Below are 18501 nucleotides of genomic sequence, written 5' to 3' on the forward strand. Positions count from 1 at the left end.
CCACTTATGTCATTAAATTTTGTATTTTTCCAATGAGTAATTAGTCTTTTTTAAATTGATTTGTAAGAGTTTTTCTACATAATGGATATAGAATGGATAATAATTCTTGAGTTCTGTATTTTAGAAAATAATTTTCCCAGGGTGTGAACTGACCTTTACCCTAATTTAGAGTAACATTTTCCTCCCTCAGAGATTCTTCATATAGATGGAATCAAACAGCAATTTTCATTTAGAGTTGTGTTTTTCAGATGCTGCCTGAAAAATCTTTCCGTATAAGGTTATAGAGACATCTGTAAATCTATTCTACTAAAATAGACTTTAAATTTTATTTACACATGTAGAGCTTTAACATATCAGACTTCATTTCTTCATGTGTTGAGAAAAAGAATCTTACTTAATTTTTAGGTGGAAAGCCAATCATCCTTGCACATTTACTAAAATATCTATTCTGTCCTCATTGACTCATAGGGCAATCTCATTATGTCCCAAGTCGCCGTATACAACTAGGTTTCATTCTAAACTCTTTTTTCTGTTTCATGGGTTTGACTATATCTATAAAAACACCCCACTGTCTTAATCAACTTTTCTTTAAAATACACCTTGCTATTTACTGGGTCAAATGTGCCCTTCTTACTTATTCAAAATTTTCTTTGTTCATCTTGGACATTTATTCTTCTACACATACTAAATAAATCTCTTGATATGCATTAAATTTATAGATTAATTCAGGAAAACTGACATCTTTATGACATTCTATCTTTCCATTCAGTGGGACATATCTCCGTCTTAATTCACTTGTTCTTTTATTTCCCTCAAGGATTAATAATTTTCTCTGTCAAGATCATGCATGTCTTCAGATTTACTTCTAGGTATCTATTTGAAGATAATTTCTTTTTCTCACTGGTTCTGGCTGGTAAATAGTACACCAAGACTTCCATGGTCTACTCCTATATCCAGCAAAAATAATACTCTCATTGGTTCTAACATTTTATCTCCAGATTCTCCTGGACATTTTATGTAGGTAATCTTATTGTCTAAAAATAATGATCATTTTTAGACAATAACATTATTTTTTTCAGATTATATATTTGTCTGTTTCATATTACACCTGTTAGGACCTATACAGTAAAGCTAAACAGTAACAGTGACAGCAAGAATCAGTGCATTTTTCTAATTTAGTGAAAATGCTTCTAAGGTCTCACTGCTAAGTTGATATTTACTTTAAGTTTTTGATGCATCCTTATAAGCTTAAGGAACTTCTTCCTTTTCATTTTAATGAATGGCACTTATAACCCTTCTGAAGATAATCCATGAACTATCAAGTCTACCAACTTAGGACACTCTATTTGGAAACAGGGGATGCTGAAGTGATGATGAACAGATATTATATAGAAAGCTTGTCTTTTCCTTCGAAACAAAGTCTTTCTAAAATGGTCCTTCCACTCTGACAGTTATATGTTTCTTCCCTTTCCTCACCAGACAATAAACCTGCAAGCCAAGGAAGGATGAATGACTTCCCTTCACAGTTCTTAAATCTTATTCAAAGAAAACATTTGAGTAATACAAACCCATTTTCATTCTGCTCATCAGAAACTAAGTAAATAACTTTCACATACTATAATGTCATCAACTTTTGATATTGTTTTCTTTACAACTTTATCAATGGTCTACCCAAGACGACTTGGTAAACATGTGTTTACATGTCATATTGAAATTTTTAAAGCCTTGAGAGAATAGGTAAGTAGGTAAAATAATTTTTAATTTGTTTTTCAAGCAGAATCTACCATAACATCTTATGTAAATATTAATAGATTATTAAGTCTACAAGATGGCAATGGTTAGAAACTATTACGTGAAATATATAACGAGATACTGTGTAATCAATATATACAAAATGCAATGCAGGAATTTTTTGAGCGTGTGGTTGGGGATAGGGTTTTGACTATGGAATTTTTGAGGTATCAACCACATTTTTGCTATAGAAGTATCTATAAAGTGAGATAAATATTAAAGTTTATCATGTATCACTTTATGAACTAGCTTTCATTTTTCAATAAAATAGGTACTTCTAAGGAAAAACGTTAAAGTGCTGAGATCCAAAATTAAAACTCATTCATATTTATAGAGGAAAAACAATGAATCCACCTTGAAATGAGTTCTTCTTGACAAGAAGATTAATCTAGAGAAAAAAAGAGCTAAATTCCTCACAACAAATAGAAATTGGGTATTAGACACTTAATGGATGTTCTAAACATAAAATATAAAGTCCAACGTTTCTAACTACTTAAATTTTTCTCAAATTGTTTTATAAACATTAAAGTACTCCAAGATGCTACCTGATACCTGTAATTGTTCACACTATCTAGTTGAAAATATTTTAAATTGAGTAAACTTTCACCCAGGGCTAATTGTTATACAGCAAGATAACTAAAAAATCTGTCATGATACCAATGCATATGGTTTATAATCTTCTAAAATGTATACAACCCACACACGGGACAAATCTATTTTAAAGATAAGTACTTGAGGCTTTCTCAAAAATAATTTAAAAACCACATCAATATTTTATTGCCTCCAACTGAAACAATACTGGTTCCATGATGAATAATAGAATGTAATGAGAAGAAACACTTTAGAACTCTGAAATAAACAAATGAAGGTTCATACAGAAGGGAGGGGAAACTCAGTTACTCAGCATAAAATCAGCGAAGTAAATCTCTGTTTAAGTAATTACTTTATCAAAGTGCCCTTATTAAAACAAAGAAAAGAACAACCACAATCAAAATAAAACAATCACTGTACAGTGAAGTTATGACCCCAGGGCCTCTGCCGTTAAAGGTAGAGGCAATGGAACTGACACCTAAAGGGAACTCTGTTACAGTAACAAAGACAAGAATTAGGAGTAAGAGATGAACGTGTGTGATTACATAGGAATTCATTGAAGGAAAGGACGGTCATTCAAAACAATTCAAAACCGTAAGGACAAGAACTAAGTAGAATTACAAAATAATTCTAACTTCCTCTCAACACTGAAGGTGGACCCATAAGACCTCTGTTATTTGTGGGAAGGAGAGGGTGGGAGTTTCTATTTGTTTTAAAAAGTGATGTAGGCAAACTGTTGAGTATCAAGTGAGCAAAGACTAAGAACAGCAAATTGCAAAAGACTTGGGCTTCCCTGGTAGCTCAGATGGTAAAGCGTCTGCCTCCAATGCAGGAGACCCGGGTTCGATCCCTGGGTTGGGAAGATCCCCAGGAGAAGGAAATGGCAACCCACTCCAGTATTCTTGCCTGGAAAATCCCATGGACTGAGGATCTTGGTAGGCCACAGTCCATGGAGTTGCACAGAGTTGGACATGACCGAGCGACTTCACTTTCACTTTGGTAGCAGAGGAAAGCTCAACTTCTTTAATAAACCAATTCTGACAATCAGTAATGAGGTTTCCAAATTCATATTTTTCTGCCAGTGATTTTTCTCCATGGTGTCTCTGGACCAAATAATTAAACAAAAAACACATTCAGGCAGGCAAGACATGAGAGGGGATCAAGCTGAACAGCACTTAATCACACGTGGCTTGAAAAGATAAAGATGGCAGCTGCAGTTATACTGGGTTGGCCAAAAAGGTCATTGGAGTTTTCCTATAAGATCTTAGGGGAAAACCACCCAAATGAACTTTTTGGTCAACCCAATACAACATGGACCTCTGAACATCAAAGGCTACAAAGACTGGCAGGACATTCTGCTGGACCAAAGGCGAAGAACTCCCTACACCTTTGAAAACCAAAGGCCAGGTGAGTGATGGGACAAGAGATGGAACCATTTCCACAGTAACCCAGACCGCTCATCTCTGCCCTGGACTGCTGCAGCAGCCGCCTAATCCATTGCCCTGGTTCTCTTCTGCCACACCCCACCCTCAAATACAGTTTATTCTCCACAGGGAAGCCAGGCTCTTTTTGAAGCACTAACTATCATTTGACAGCGTCACTCAACTTTCCGATGACTTCGTATCACAGGAGAAAGTACCCATTCCACAGAGGGGCCTCAGAGCTCTCTGCGATCTCATCTCGCTCATGAGCCATGACCCGTGGGCTCCCGCTGCCCCTGCCCTGAGACAGAGCACCCCTGGGGGTCTGCTCAGCGCACACACCGTGTGCTCTGCCTGGCACCGAGACCTCCGTGCCCCGGACTCCTGCTCACCATCCAGCTGCACCTCTCCACTCCTATTTGCCCTACTGCCCTTCTAAGCCCCTCTCTCTAGCCACGGTCACTTTCACCCTTCCTCTTTATTTTGAGACTTCCCTTGTGGCTCAGCCAGTAAAAGCATCTGTCTGCAATGCGGGAGACCCAGGTTCGATCCCTGGGTGGGGAAGATCCCCTGGAGAAGGAAATGGCAACCCACTCCAGTATTCTTGCCTGGAAAATTCCATCGACTGAGGAGCCTGGTAGGCTACAGTCCATGGGGTCGCAAAGAGTCGGACACAACTAAGCGACTTCACTTTATTTTGGAGAAGGAAATAGCAACCTACTCCAGTACTCTTGCCTGGAGAATTCCATGGACAGAGAAGCCTGGCGGGCTACAGTTCATAGGATCACAGAGTCAGACACAACCGAGCGACTGAGCCTGTAAACATTCACCTGCTCACTCCATCTCACTTGAAGACACATCCCACCTCGAACTCCCTTCTCCTACGTTTCATGAGTATCAACTAGTACTTTGTATAAACTAGCCGAGCTTCAACTTTTTCTACTCCCATCAACACAGCTTCTTCCTAGAACCACTTAAGTCAACAACCAGCATCACACAATGTAGTTATAAACTTTCCCTAACCTTTTGCTTGGACACCTTACTTTTCACTTTCTGAATTTCTACACTTGGTAAGAGGATGGATCATAGACTACATCTTCTCAAGTGATCAGCAGGCTGCTAAACAAATATTCTGCGCTCAGAGAATGTTTTTAATAAGAAAGTTCTAGCTTCCCCTCGCTTTTGATTGCCTTCAATCAGTTGAGTTATTAGAGAACTGACCTTCTGCAGTGTGACTACAGTAGAAGAAAGGAAAGTCTTATGCACTGGAAAAGATTTCTCTGTGTAAAAGTCTCTGCAGCTCACTAAATATCTAGCAGTATATGTGTTTCCATTTGTTTTTCCAGAAGTGGTGGTGAGATTAATAGTAATTCTTCCATCGTGTCTTCTGATCAGAAGCAGACACTTTACAACATGACCACGTGGGGTGAAGGGTAATTTATGGCCCCAGATCAGTGTTATGTCATTAGCCAGCCCGAGACAGGACTGCCCGCTTGACCTTTCTTTATTCGCACCCTGAGCAAATCAACAGGGTTTTGGCCAACCCATCTAGATTGTAAAAAGAATCCAAAAGTTCCAGTGATTTTTTTAAACAACTGAGTCTCAATTTTACTTTATTAATTAATGATGCAAAATGTCTTATCATCACTAATAGAATCATTAGTAATTGTGAAAACAGTGAGTTAGAAACAGTATTCGTAATTTTAGAAATCTCTGACATTCAGTGACACTGGGTCTCTAAGCTCTATGTTCAGTCTATTTTGATACACTGTTTTAATGATGGTGTTAACTGAATAAGCACCACACAGAGACACAGACAGGCAAAAAAAATACCCCGCTCCCTATGTTTACTAAGTCATTACACTTCTTTTCATGTTTCATCTACCAAGCATTCAAAGATTGCTGATGAAATTCAGTTAGTGAGGTATATCTTTCCTAACTATAGCGTCAATCAACTATTCTTGGAGCTAATCATAAAGTGCTATTTTTTAAACCAATGGGTCAAAACTCTCTGAAAGCAATTCATTTGGATGATTTTTAAGCAAGATTGAAAATTCTGTTTTCAAGTTTTCTAAGTCTGTAGCGAGTTTTAAAGAGAAGAGCATATCTGGACAAACAGTATTTTTCAGAAAAAAAAAAAAAAAGAAGCAAACTCAAACTCTTGGGAAAAGACTTACTATTGTTTCACATGTTTTCTTTTCAAGCATTCCTCTAAACTCTCCCTTTATCTTAAGAGTAAAGCCCTCAGTGACTCACAGTGAGACATATTAAAACCTAACAGCAGGAAAAAGGTAAACACCAGGGACTAAGATTGACTCAAACTAAACCCGAAATATGAGAATTCACCTGGAAATGACTATACTTAGATTTTTATAAATCAAAATGAGCACACAATCTTCTTGTAGCACACAAACTTGAGACCTACACACACACACACACACACACACACACACTCCTGGCATAAAGCACCAGAACATTGAACAAAGAGAATATTTCTTTTATTTTCAGGAGCCCGTTATTTTCGAAGTGTTTCACAAACAATCCTGAGGAAAATGGTAACATAAGGGGGAAAAAAACATGAAGTTAATGGTTCAGTTAAGTTCAGTTCAGTTGCTCAGTCGTGTCTGACTCTTTGCGACCCCATGAACCGCAGCACGCCAGGCCTCCCTGTCCATCACAAACTCCCGGAGTTTATTTAAACTCATGTCCATTGAGTAGGTGATGCCATCCAACCATCTCATCCTCTGTCATCCCCTTCTCCTCCCGCCCCCAATCCCTCCCAGCATCAGGGTCTTTTCAAATGAGTCAGCTCTTCGAAGCAGGTGGCCAAAGTGTTGGAGTTTCAGCTTCAGCATCAGTCCTTCCAATGAACACCCAGGACTGATCTCCTTTAGGATGGACTGGTTGGATCTCCTTGCAGTCCAAGGGACTCTCAAGAATCTTCTCCAACACCACAGTTCAAAAGCATCAATTCTTAAGCAGGATTAAATTAGAACCCTTGGAATTGCACCAATCATTTCCCACCATGGACATCTCAAGCAGAAAAAAAAAAAAAAAAAAAAGTCCTACTCTCTGTAGAACTAATGAAGGAAATTCACTTTCCCCACCAAAGTCACATGTTCATACAAACATGGTGTACTAAGATCAAGCCATAGCAAAGTCATTTCGGATTTGATTCAACGGCTCTAATTAGACATAAACTAGTAATAAACTAAACTCTAAACATTAGGGAAAATGGCATTGTCAAAGGAAACAAAACGCTAGGGAAACACTATAACTGTTTTATTTTACCTGCTGTTTAAAATTAAGCTGGTTAAGCAACCAGAGGGAAAAGCCCTGGTGATTTGACTGGTCCTTACATCTCAGAGCTTCAGGAACGCTGAGTATGGCCAATAATTGAGTGAGGAAATAAGGCAAGAATCAACACCACAAAAGGGGAAGTAATTTGCTAGGTAGCCTATAATTAGCCTCTGAACCTTACAGTAGAGAATACCATTGAGGCAAACAGCTTTGGAAGATTTAAAAAGGGATTAGTCACTCACATGAATGAATAAGTGCAGAATTTAGTTACCTGAGCTGGGGAAAATGAAAAAAGGCACACCATGAAAGCAATACACCTCCTCCTTTTCAGGGAGCACAGATCCTCAACCAGGACATTTCTGAGCACAACATACTTGCTTCTGCAGATGTAAGGGCTACCTCTGTGAGAGGACACTACCTGCATGATAAAATCAGCCAAACTAGAATATCATAAACAATAAAAATCCAACAGCGAGTCAATTTAACAAACATGAACTAGAGTGGTTAATTCTCAGGTATCATTAAAAATAACAATTTCTGTACAGAATATCCCTGCACCACAAAAACTTTCCGTTACATCAATTCTTTTTATCCAGCAAGGTATTCAATCTTTTCAAATGATATTTTAATCACTAGTGAAGCTAAAATTTTGATACGATAGAAATTATATTATGTAGAATAAGGGGTGTTAATAATCAGTTACTGATAATTAACATAATATTATGTTAATAATAATGAACATAAATGGTGTTAATAATCAGATATAATTAGAAGCTGACCCTGATCTCAAAATATTCAGTTACAATGAAATTATCTAAAATACTTAAGCTTAAAAGGAAACAATGTTTGGACTTCCCTGGTGGACAGTGGGTAGGAATTTGCCTGCCAATGCAGGGGACAGGAGTTTGATCTGGTCCTGGGGGATGCCACACGCCGTGGAGCAACTAAGCCCTCATGCCACAACTACCGAAGCCCGAGTGCCCCAGAGCCTGTGCTCTGCAACAAGAGAAGCCCCCACAATGAGGAGACTGAGCGCCCCAACTAGAGAGGAGCCCCACTCTCTGCAAACAGAGAAAGCCAAGCGCACAGTAGCTAGGATCCAGCACAGCCAAATAAATAATTAAAAATAAATATTAATAAAAGGCAACGACTTTCATATAAGCTTCGCTTAAAGCTTTATTATTATTCAAAGATAAAGCACAAGACTCCCACAATACCAAAGTACATTAATCAATATAATGATATGAATGTGTCAGTCGCTCAGTCGTGTCCGACTCTTTGCAACCCCATGGACTGTAGCCCACCAGGCTTCTCTGTCCACGGGATTCTCCAGGCAAGGATACTGCGGTGGGTTGCCAAGCCCTTCTCCCAATGATGTGAATAGGAAATATGTAATTAAATAACTGATAAGACATGAAACTTTAAAAACAAATTAAAATCCAGGCTCAAAAGCTTTACTACCTAAAATTACAACATTCCTGATTTTTTTGTCTGAAGTAGTGTGGTGGTTTAAAAATATGGCCCCGAACTCTTATACATATTCACAAAATAATGAAGGTGTGGGTCTAAGTGTCTTTCTGTTGAAAGTAAAAAAGTGAAAGTGTTAGTTGCTCAGTCGTGTCCAACTCTTCGTGACCCCATAGACTGTAGCCCACCAGGCTCCTCTGTCCATGGAATTCTCCAGGCAAGAATAATGGAGTGGATTGTCATTTCCTCCTCCAGGGGATCCTCCCCACCCAGGGACAGAACCTGGGTCTCCTGCATTGCAGGCAGATTCTTTACCGTCTGAGCCACCAGGGCAAGTGATGCTGAATGACTTCCCGAGTTAAGACAGCCTCCACCTGGCTTTCTTGAGACTCTGGCCCTGGGGAGGCCAGCCTTCATGTAAGAAGCCCACTGCCCTGAGACTACGGTTTACCAAGGCTACATGCTGGCACTGCTGTGAACAGCCACAGCCAAGCATCCTGTCACCAGCCAGCATCAGCTGCCAGCCAAACAAGTGAGCTGACATCTGACCACCACCACAGCAGAAGCCCCAAGTGTGAACTACCAGCTGAGCCCTTCCCAAATTCCTGACCTACATGCCATGATCAAAATAAAACGGTTGTTCCTAAGTTCCCAGGTTCTGGAGGAATCTGTTAAGCAGAAGACACGAAACCAGGATAGGTTTCACAATTAAAGAAGCATCTCAGTGATAAACTGGTTGCCAAGATAAAGACTCAGGTCATAGCACTCCATTGCATTAAAAATGTAAATTTACTCTGGAATAACATATCAAAAATTCAGGTTCAAAATCTATCTTAATTTCTCTACCAACCTAAACATCCTAGGTTCAAAATCTACCTTAATTTTTCTACCAACCTGAACATACTATAATTTACTCTCAATCATTCATTCAGTCTTTTAACAAACATATGTTGAGTAACTATTATACACTGGGCTCTGGGCTAACTGCTAGTTATAAAAGCAATTCAAATAATATGGGGAGGGAGAGAGAATTAATCAAATATCAAATCATCTCACAAACATATAATTACAAAAGGGGATTAAAAAAATGACTACAGGGTAAAAAGGACTCTAAAAGCATAAACGGTGAGACAGATTCAGTCTGGAGAACAAGGAAGGCTGAGAGCTGAAGGATGAGGAGAAATTAACAAAGGAAAGGATACTTGCCTGGAAAGTACTGGAGCTGGAGGGATGGAGAAGAGATTGAGGAGAGCAGCAGGGACCAAACCTCATCAGCAGTGTTATGAACCAGAATCTTTTCATCACAGCAACAGGAAAGGGTTTGCAGGATTTTAGGCAAGATAATGAAATGCTGAGATATTCCTGTTAAAAACCATCTTGGCTATCTATCCTAATACTTTGTATGTTGACAACTAGCTTCTGATGAATTAGTTATTTATAATCTAACTACATAAATCCACTATACAAATACTCATTTCACATGGACAGTATGCCAAGAGCTAAGAAATCAATCAGAAAAAAAAAAATGAAAAAGGTCTCTACATGCATCAAGCTTTGTAGTCTAATGGGAGCATGGAACAGGAAACAGGCAATTTAAATACAGTGAAATATGAAGAATCTTACAGTGAGTCAAAGGGTTGTCAAAGACCACAGGAAGGATGTTTAATCCAGATAAGAGGGGGTCAAGAAGAATTCTCAAAGGAAGAAATGTCTAAGTTGAGACTAGAATGAATCAGTGTGAAAGAGGCAGAGATGGGGATTAAGGGAAAAAAGTAGATCCCGCTAACACAGAATCACGTCACTAAACTAAAGGTTCATAATTAAGAGAGTCACAGAGTACTCAATGAACAAAAATAAGTTTAATACATCTATAGGGACAGATGGGGGTGGGGTTGAGGGGGGTTGATGAGAAACAAGAGTGGTAAATAGGAGTTAGCTCACCCAGGCACATGCAAACCATGTTCAAAGTCTATTCTAAAGGCAAGCAGCAGACTGGAAGACAAAAAAGGGGAAATGCCAAGACCAGTCTTGTATCTTACAAGACAACTTTGGCGGCAGTGTGAAGAACAGATTGGAAATTGCCAAGATCGGAACACCTGAACAAAGGAGGAAGCTGTGGTTGGAATCCAGGAGAGAAATGGTAGAGGCCTGAGTAAGGGAAGTGCCAGTGGAAATGGAGAAAAGTAGAGAAGATGATAGAAATAATTTTAGGAGGTAGGACTGAAGTGATTAGTGACTGGTGATTAATGAGATGTGGGAGGTGAGGGAAGAAAAGAACTCGAAGATGGCCTGGGTATAACTGATGGAGAAACATGGAACCCCAAAGGAAGAGCAAAGCTTTAGGGATGCAGGAAGGAAGAGGAGGAAAGGGAGGTTAGTTCTGGGAGGTTTAAGGTGGCTGTGAATGGAACATACAGGTGGAAATGACAAAGACAGAGTCAGCAATATGGTACTGTAGGTGAGAAAAAGTCATTCGGGCTAGAAGCAAAGATTTAGAAGTCAAGAGCATATAGGTGTTACCTGAAACCATGGGAGTGAAATACATAGTCCCAGGCCTAATTCACAATGTGAGGAGTTGTTCACTCACTAGGTTGTGTCTGACTCTTTGCAATCCCAAGGACTACAGTAGGTGAGGTTCCTCTGTCCTGCCCTATCTCCCGGAGTTTGCAAAAATTTGTGTCCATTGAGTCGGTGATGCTGTCTAATCATCTCATCCTCTGCTGCCCCTTTCTCTTTTGGACTTCAATGTGAGAAGAGGGAGGGTTTAACATATGACCATGCAGATACCAACATTAAGAGATGGTAACTTAAGAAAAAGTTCAAATGCAAACAAGAGGCACAGTCAAGACTTAGGAAGAAAACAGGAGAGTGTGCTGCCATTAAAACTTAATAGTAAGTTAAATCATAGCTCTTCTCAACTCAATTCCTCTTGATTTTCTTACATGAAGATGCAGCTGACTTTGGTTGAAATCTTTCTCTGGATCTAAATCTGGGCAAGAGACTTCCACTTCCTCAAAACATGTAATTAAGTTTCTTCTTGGACTGGAAGCCTTGTGACTTTGTACAATACAGATAGCAACTTTAAAGTAAAATCAACATATTTAACTTATAAATAAGATAATAAATGCAAAGACCTTGGGTTTTAGAGCCAAACGGAACCGAAATCCCACCGTTGCCATTTCCGAGCTATGTGATTTAGGACAAGTTCTTTAACCTTGCTAACCTTGAGTTTCCTCATGTCACATTCTACTACCTTTAGTACAGAAATTGAGCTGTTCCTGTTTTCTTGAACCCATTATAATCAGAAAGTCAACTCCACCAGTGCCAATGAAAACAGCACTACTCACACTTACAAATAATCTCCTTGTTGGGAAATCCAATGGTCAATGTAAACTCTTATCCTGCTGAAACTATCAGAAATATTAGACAAAAATGATTTTTCCTTCCTTTATAAAACACCATCTTTGTTTGGCTCTCGTTAACCACTCTACTACCTTGGTTTCCTTCTTGCTCTCTCTCTTTCAGACTCCTTCCTACTCCTTCATACGTCCCAGGGTCCGGATCTGCAAGCACTGAGATGCCCAGACCGAGTACTCAATCCTCCTCTGGTCTCATGGCTTTAAACATCTTCTCTGTATCAGAAAGATTCAAATTTACATCTCCTATTAAGGTCTCTTTGCTGAATGCCACACGCCAACTGCCAACCTTTCATGAATGTCTAAACAAGCTTTTTGAACTTCGCACGAACTCCTGATTCTCCTTAAAATAAGTCCTCCTACAGTATTCCTCACCTTATTAAATGGCAAACCCATTCTTCTAATTGCTTGGGCTCAAAACCTGAGTCAGTCTGGACTCTTCTCCTCTTATCCCACACCTCGTCATCAGCACATTCAGCTTGATTGTCACAATACATTCAAAATGCCACCAGTTCAAACCGTATCTACCTCTAATCACCCTGGTCTGAGCTGGCACATCTCCTCTCTGGCTTATTGCCAAATTCTTCTAACTGATCACTTCCATTCTTTTTTTTCCCCCAAGTTTTTTTTTTTTTTTTAATGGCTTTTATTTGGCTAGACAGCATGTGGAATCTTCGGTCCCTGACCAGGAATCGAACCTGTGCCCCCTGCGTTGGAAGCACAAAGTCTTAACCCCTGAACAGCCAAGGAAGTCCCCCTTACTTCCACTCTTGACTCCCTTGATGTATTCTCCACAGAGAGTCAGAGTTCTCTCTCTTAAAGGTAAAGTCACATCTGATTAACCCAAAACCACCTTACCGCTTTCCAGCTCCTTCGGAGGAAATGCAAGTTCTCTATGGCCTTAAAGCTCTTTACATCAGCTTTTCCCACTTCTCCTTCTGGTTTCTTCTTAGTGCTTGCCACCTCATTCCACATGCTTCACCCATATGAATCTTTCTGTCATTCCTGGAGCTCCCCCACCAAGCAGGCTTCTGTCTCTGGAACTTTATACTTACTGTTTCCTCAGATATCCTCTTGTTTTGATCTCTCACTGCCATCATGAAGATCTCTGCTCAAAAGTCACCTCCCTGACAATTCCTAAAAACACTACAAATACATAAAGAAAAATCTCCTTCCCAATATTTCTTATCACCCTTCCCTGTTTTTCTTTCTTTATAGTATACTATATTATACTAAATAATATCTAGTGTACTAAATAATTTACTTATTTTATTATCAATCTCCCGCCAGCCTAATAAATAAACTCCATAGAGGAAGAGGTTTTATCTGTTTCAGTTCTCTGTGTTTCCAACACCAACAACAGTGCCTGGTATGTAATAAGTATTTAATACACAAAGGAATTAAAATTAAATAATAAAATACACTAAATGGAAACATAATAACATATTAACAGAAACTAAAACACAATAAATATAAAAAATGCTTGAAATATAGGTGTTCAATTAATGGTTGTTGTTATTTATGGAAACTTCAAAGCTCAAGTGTAATTGCTGAAAACTGATGGGGCAAATAGTAGTGATCACTTTGAAAGAGAATGTTATTCTAGGAATTACTGTCCTGAAGACACTGAATTTTTCTTTTAAAATAGAACTTGATGTGGGAAGGTTCAATGAGTTTATCACATAAAACTCTGCTGACAAAGTGAAGTTGAACAAAGAATTCCTTGAAAGTGTCACCCTTTAAAGATTGGCCATATTTTTATGAATGATTCAAACACAGTCAGCAAAATGTTTTCTTTTGAATATTTTTTTGCAAAAGCACAAAAGTAATAAAAATTTTGAAAGAAGCAGAGCATTAACTAATATTCTATTTACAACAATTACAAAGAGCTCTAAGAAATATGTTAAGAAAATTTAATTATAATAATAATTTATTACAATAATGTTTCTTATTACTTTGAAATAAACATAAGAGGAGGAATAGTAATATGTTTACTAAAAAGTTAGCTGGTGTTCCAGAACTGGCTTAATAAAATCCTCCCAGAAAGGAAAAAGAAGAGGAGAGCCACACTTGTCTGAGAACTTAAAGGAAAGCTTATTTATGTCACCAGATAAAGCTTGGAGGAAACACTGCCAAGAAGGCTCTGAGCCAGTTCCTTGGGGGCATTTAACACATTTAAAAAATCTCTCAAGGTCCCTGACATACAGGTAGCCAATAAATATTTGTTCTATGTGTAAATGGTACATTAACAAATGAAAATGCTAATTATAACAAATTATGACTCAGGTATCTGTCCACATCCCCATCACCAACGCTTAAGGAAAAGCTGGGAGCTCAAGTCTCATGTTCTTTTTCTGTCTCTCACATGAGGAGTAAGGAACAGCCTTCAAGTATAAAAAGCTGAGCTAGGAGAAGAAAAAAAAAAATCACCACTCCAAAGGTGACACCTGAGGGAAGCAGTCCTGGTCAAGTTATCTGAGACCCGCAGGCAGTGAAGATGCAAGAAGGAAGACGCCCAGACACCGTCTGCACCAGCCCTGACTCCTCCGCAGGACTCAAGTGCTATTTAAAATCAAATTTTGAAAAGTAAGAGGAAAAAGAAAGACATTATTAAGGGGAAAGAAAAAATTATTAAAAGAGACAGTATTAGAGAGTCAGAAGAGGAAAAGAAGTGCATGAGTCAGGAAGGTGTGAAAGTGAATGTTAACCACAGCTCCAAAATACACACCACACACACACACACACACACACACACACACACTGTACCCAGGAGAACCACAGCTCCAAAATACACACCACACACACACACACACACACACACACACACACACACACACTGTACCCAGGAGAACCACAGCTCCAAAATACACACCACACACACACACACACACACACACACACACACACACACACTGTACCCAGGAGAACCACAGCTCCAAAATACACACCACACACACACACACACACACACACACACACACACAACTGTACCCAGGAGAACCACAGCTCCAAAATACATACCCCACACACACACACACACACACACACACACACACACACACACACTGTACCCAGGAGAACCACAGCTCCAAAATACACACCACACACACACACACACACACACACACACACACACACACACACACTGTACCCAGGAGAACCACAGCTCCAAAATACACACCACACACACACACACACACACACACACACACACACACTGTACCCAGGAGAACCACAGCTCCAAAATACACACCACACACACACACACACACACACACACACACACACACACACACTGTACCCAGGAGAACCACAGCTCCAAAATACACACCACACACACACACACACACACACACACACACACACACACTGTACCCAGGAGAACCACAGCTCCAAAATACACACCACACACACACACACACACACACACACACACACACACACACTGTACCCAGGAGAACCACAGCTCCAAAATACACACCACACACACACACACACACACACACACACACACACACACACACACTGTACCCAGGAGAACCACAGCTCCAAAATACACACCACACACACACACACACACACACACACACACACACACACACTGTACCCAGGAGAACCACAGCTCCAAAATACACACCACACACACACACACACACACACACACACACACACACACACTGTACCCAGGAGAACCACAGCTCCAAAATACACACCACACACACACACACACACACACACACACACACACACACACTGTACCCAGGAGAACCACAGCTCCAAAATACACACCACACACACACACACACACACACACACACACACACACACACTGTACCCAGGAGAACCACAGCTCCAAAATACACACCACACACACACACACACACACACACACACACTGTACCCAGGAGAACCACAGCTCCAAAATACACACCACACACACACACACACACACACACACACTGTACCCAGGAGAACCACAGCTCCAAAATACACACCACACACACACACACACACACACACACACTGTACCCAGGAGAACCACAGCTCCAAAATACACACCACACACACACACACACACACACACACACACACACACACACTGTACCCAGGAGAACCACAGCTCCAAAATACACACCACACACACACACACACACACACACACACACACACACTGTACCCAGGAGAACCACAGCTCCAAAATACACACCACACACACACACACACACACACACACACACACACACACACTGTACCCAGAAGTTTACATATGCCGGAATTCTCGCTTTTTAAATTTGCAGAGTGATGTAACAAGAGTTCAGTCTCTCTTAATCTTCACATTTTCAAGACTACCAAAATCACACCTGGCGTGAGAGGATCTGTAAATTCACCTGTGAAGGCGGCTGCTGGCAAACTCCATCTTCAACAGGCCAGTTTCTAAAAATATACAGGTTGCTTTCAGGTTTAAAGGGAAAACGCAGGCTACACTTTTACCCATAAAGGTCTGGATGACTCAGAGTTTAATAAAAGGATCTAGAATCTTTCACCCCTAGGTCACCGGTTCTAGGATGACTATAGTAGACAGTCATTTCAGGACATTATCATCTAGCAGCTGCTTTGTTCACAAACTGCCGAAGAAACCTTGCTTGTCTCTATTAATACTCATCTGACAGGTGTATACATTCCAATTCATATGCATGGGCCATCACAAGCACTTTGAAGTAGAGTGATGAAAGTCACAACAGCTGTTACCTCTAGAAAGCCCTTAGCATGCCCAATTCTCTCTTCTCTTTATATAAAATGCTAAATATTAGTATTTCATATCCTACCAGATTTTACTGTCCCCAATCAAAATCATAAAGGAAAGATACCTGCGGAGAATTTTTGAACTGAGTGTGGTATCATTCTATGAAACAAGGAAAGTAACAATCCTTCCTCCTAGGAAAATGGGGTGAAGGCCAAACCAGCTGAGAAGGTCAGTTCTCAGAATGGCTCAGAGCCCTGAAGGAGACTGCAGACATCGCTGGGACTGCATGCTCTAAGCCACGGCCTACGTGCACACAGGCCATTGGAAATGGAGCTCTGAAGTTTATGCACCAAAGATTTAAGTACTCATGCAACACAAACCAAACTCCCACTGTCTGTGTCATGGTGCTCTAGGGCCTCTAAATCGACCCCTAGGTATGTCTGCCAAGGATTATAATGTACCAGTTCACCCCTTTACCACAGCAAATGATACCTGTTGGCCAGTAAAGTCATTCCACTAAGAAGGATTCTGCATAGTCCCCAGCCACAGTGATAACTGGAGAAGAATTCTTATCACTAAAGAAAAACTACTTTTAGTTTTTCAAGTCACTGTTTTGAAAAACTAAAACTATTATTTTTAAACCACAATATAGAGGAATTTGGGCTTCCCAGGTGATGCTAGTGGTAAACAACCCACCTGCCAATGCAGGAGATATAAGAGACACTGGTTCAACCCCTTGGTCCAGAAGATCCCCTGGGGGAGGCCATGGCAACCCATTCCAATATTCTTGCCTGGAGAATCCCAGGGACAGAGGACTCTGGTGGGCTATGGTCCATAGAGTTACAAAGAGTCAGACATGACTTAAAAGATTGAGCATGCATGCTTGCACATAGAGGTGTGGGTTTCCCAGGTGGCTCAGGGATAAAGAATCCATCTGCCAATGCAGGAAACACATGCAAGATGGGTTCAATTCTTGGGGTGGGAAGATCCCCTGGAGAGGGCATGGCAACCCACTCCAGTATTCTTGCTTGAAGAATCCAGGGGCAGAGGACTCTGGGAGGCTACAGTCCACGAGGTCACAAAGAGTCAGACACAACTGATGAACTGAGCACGCACAAAGGTATTTAAGTCACCACCCAATCTCCTATGAGTACACCTACCCGCTGGCCTTTGCCACAAATTCAGTCCATGGCACTAACGGAAATAAGACTGATCATCTAAAAATTTGCATTCCTGTCTTCCAACTTTGTACCTTCTTCCAAAGAATTCATCAGCTCCTTTTAGAAGAATATTATTTAACCAGGCAATATTCCAGCTCACATTTAGTATGCATTTTTAATGACTGCATAAAATGCTTAATAGGGACTCTGCTTTATTTTCTTAAATGATATTAACTAATACACTAAGTATTTGGCATAAATCCAAAAGATGATGACAAAAGTGACTATTAACTTTTTATTTCAAATATACCACTTTCGTTTAAGAAGGCTTAAGACGCCTGCAAGTTCAAGCTTGACAGATTTACTACTGTCAAAACCAAGAAACCTTAGGAAATGAGAAAGAGGGCACTCTTTATGCCCTTTTGATCTGGTTGAGTGAGGCAACAAAACAGCTCTGCAGTTTGATTTTGTTTTGCTTTAGAACTGGTATGTCATTACAGAGCATGGTCTGTAATTCCATTTCATTGACGAGGAAATTAAGACACAGAAAAGTTAAATGACGTGGAAACAGTCTTTTTGTAGAAGGGATCTTAGAATTAACACAGATCAGA

General features: G+C 40.0%; 1 protein-coding gene and 1 non-coding gene across 4 annotated transcripts in view; one reads left to right on the forward strand and one right to left on the reverse strand.

The window, feature by feature from the left end:
- Window positions 1-18501, reverse strand: part of RNF217 (ring finger protein 217) — a 155414-nt gene that overhangs the window by 133914 nt on the left and 2999 nt on the right. The window lies entirely within an intron of this gene.
- Window positions 3173-3244, forward strand: TRNAW-CCA (transfer RNA tryptophan (anticodon CCA)). Its single transcript has one exon. It is a non-coding gene; the product is annotated as a tRNA-Trp (tRNA).

The sequence above is a fragment of the Muntiacus reevesi genome, chromosome 19, assembly GCF_963930625.1.
Source record: "Muntiacus reevesi chromosome 19, mMunRee1.1, whole genome shotgun sequence".
In the NCBI taxonomy this organism is placed as follows: Eukaryota; Metazoa; Chordata; class Mammalia; order Artiodactyla; family Cervidae; genus Muntiacus; species Muntiacus reevesi.